Source organism: Larus michahellis, chromosome 9, assembly GCF_964199755.1.
Source record: "Larus michahellis chromosome 9, bLarMic1.1, whole genome shotgun sequence".
NCBI lineage: Eukaryota > Metazoa > Chordata > Aves > Charadriiformes > Laridae > Larus > Larus michahellis.
This window is the reverse complement of record NC_133904.1, coordinates 23,798,994-23,801,595: the sequence shown is the minus strand read 5'-3', so window position 1 is coordinate 23,801,595 and position 2,602 is coordinate 23,798,994. Positions and strand designations below refer to the sequence as shown.

At 52.3% G+C, this 2,602-nt stretch overlaps 1 long non-coding RNA gene across 1 annotated transcript; it reads right to left on the bottom strand.

The window, feature by feature from the left end:
* Nucleotides 1-1,134: 1,134 nt before the first annotated feature.
* On the bottom strand, nt 1,135-2,335 carry LOC141748964 (uncharacterized). The gene is made up of 3 exons (XR_012589176.1): nt 2,208-2,335; nt 1,608-1,729; nt 1,135-1,224 (listed from the first exon to the last, which is right to left on the bottom strand). It is a non-coding gene; the product is annotated as an uncharacterized LOC141748964 (long non-coding RNA).
* Nucleotides 2,336-2,602: the final 267 nt, after the last annotated feature.

The window sequence follows — 2,602 nt, the reverse complement described above, 5'->3', positions numbered from 1 at the left end:
CATGCTCTGCCTTTTAAGATGTCCCAGACCAACAAAATAATAATGGAACACCCTCAGCTCTGCCAGCTTTTCCTTGACAGAGCCTGGGAACTGCTACTTTTAGCATCCTGGTCGGCCCTGGACCGGCTTTGGGTACCACCAGCATCCCAATGCCTTCGCGCTGCCCTTCCCAGCACAGGGGGGCTTTCTTCCCTGGAGGTTTTCCCAACGTTCCTCTTTTCCTCCCCACCTCATCTTATCTCCTAAACGAAGTACGTCGGGCAGCATTAGCTCAGCCTTCCCCTGATCCCTGCTCAGGGAGCATCCCTTGCAAAACAAATCGCTCCGTGTCAGCAGAAGTGTCTGGACTGATAAAAGCCGTTCAGCGGCGGCGGCTTCTTATGACCAGCCACTGGACGCTCCCAAACTTATTAGGACCTTGACTATATCGGCAGATTTTCTGCTACACCTGCCAGCCTGGCTGAGGATGAATGAATTCCTCCTGCTAGCTGGAGTCTTTTGCTTCCCCTTCTTCAGCCCTCATGGAGATTTACGGCCCTTTGATGGCTTGTGCCTTTCTGAGAAGATGACAAAGTCCAACCCTTCCTTGCTCCACAGAAAGGTGCATGGTGGCTGCTTGCCCTGAAAAAAAAAAGGGTGATAATTCTTAGCAGTTCGGGATCTATTTATCCTTCCCCACACCCTTGGTGCTGCTCCCGTGCTCAAAGGAGCCCCCCGGGTGGGGATTTCCATACCCACAGCCTACTACTGTGGCTAGTATTAGTGCCTCCTCCATCACAGCTGGTACCTCCAACGAGGGGCCATGGAGTCCTTCACATTGAACAGTGAGACATCTGATGTTGGGGTGGCATGGAGATGGGCCCCATGGAAGATGGGGCATTGGGATGATGGAAGCAAAATGCACCCATGACTGGAGATTGGATGAAATTCCATCATTTGCTCCCCATGGGGACAACCGGTACCCTCTTCCTCCACCCCACTATGTGATGCTCTGGTCGGTGGAGGCTGGACCAGGAGAGCAGGATCAAAGTTGGTCCATCAGGGCTCCCCATTTCATCCTTGTCCACACCAATCCCTCCGTGCCATGAGGTCGGATCCAGTCTCCCAACCAAAAGACTTCAACAGCCGAGTGTGGCAACTCAAGTGGGTATCTTTACTGCAAGACACCAAGCTGCCTTCTAGTGCTTTTGCCAGGGTGAAGTCATCCATCAGCATGGCCAGCACCTGGAGGAGAGCAGAAGAAAGGGTGACGGGATGGACTTTCCCGCTGATCCCCCACAAGAGCTCACTTTGTCTGCCGGGAGCTGGTGGGCAGCGCAGGCTGCAGAGATCAGCTCCTACGCATCCAGGTCAACCAGGTTCCCGCAGACCTGGCTGGAACAGGAAAAGGAGAAGAGAAAAAGAAAGCGAGGAATCAAAGACAACCCATTCCCCTCTGCTCTGACTCCAGCTCAGTCCTCGCTTCCATTTGCAATTCAATGGAGAAGGGCTTTTTCCTTTGTTTTTCCTTTTCCTTCCTCCCCCCACCCCCAGCTTTTTTACCATGGAGCTTTGGGGTCCCCACATTTTGTTTTTGATGCTTTTCTTCCAAAAAAAAGGCAATTTACCTTTCAGGGACCTCCTGAGTCACAGATGCCGCTGAAGAGGTGATCGCCCATCAGCTGGAGGATAATGAGAACAAACACTTGCGACACGGGCTTCATTGCAACCGGCGAGTGCCGGGGAGAGTCTGTGTAAATATTAATTGAGATAATCAGAGCCATCAGGGAGCAGGGTTGAGGGATGAGCTGCAAGGAGGAGGACCTCTCTCCTTCCTGTGGACCAGGAGCTGGGATGGATGGGGCTGGCTGGAGGGATGTAGGATGCTTAGGGTAGCTGGGCAGAGGGATGCAGGATGAGCGGGGCACCCGGCCAGAGGGCTGCAGGGTGCTTGGGGTGCCTGGGCAGAGGGATGCAGGATAGGTAGGGGCAATGAAGGATGGGGCATTAACACGCATTCACCTCCCACAGCCTTCAGACATTGTCAAAGGACTTGAACACTATCTGGAAGGAGAAGCAAAACTGGGGGACCAGTGAGTGAATAACTTGCAGGCCTTTTCCTTCTGAAAGATGAAGAAAGCAAACCCCAGGTCACAGAAGTTGCTGTAGTTTAAAGGCAAACAGGAGCAGTTGCAAGCCATGGGGAAGGGAGGTAAAAGCCAACCTACCCAGAGAAAATCAGGCTGTTAAATCTGGAGGAGAGGGAATATTTTCTGCCCAAACAGCATCAGCAGGACATGAGAATGGAAGGACAGCTCGGGAGAGCTTAATGGCTGCAGCTTCAGCTCCTTCTTCGTGCAACTCACAGCCTAAAGGGGATAAATTCAGAAGAGCAAGTGCAAAGTACTAAGGTCTTCTAGAGTCTCGGCACAGAGCCACCTCAGGAGACCCAAGTTGCATAACCTCTGCTCAGTGGCCCTGACCAGGTTCTCAACATATTTAGCACATTTAGATGACGTCAATCGCTGTGCAAATATTTACTCTCCTTTGCTGGCATCCTCTCAAAATGATGCTGCTGGATCTATGGGGGTGCTTTGTGCTGGATCTGTGGAGGTGCTGAGGA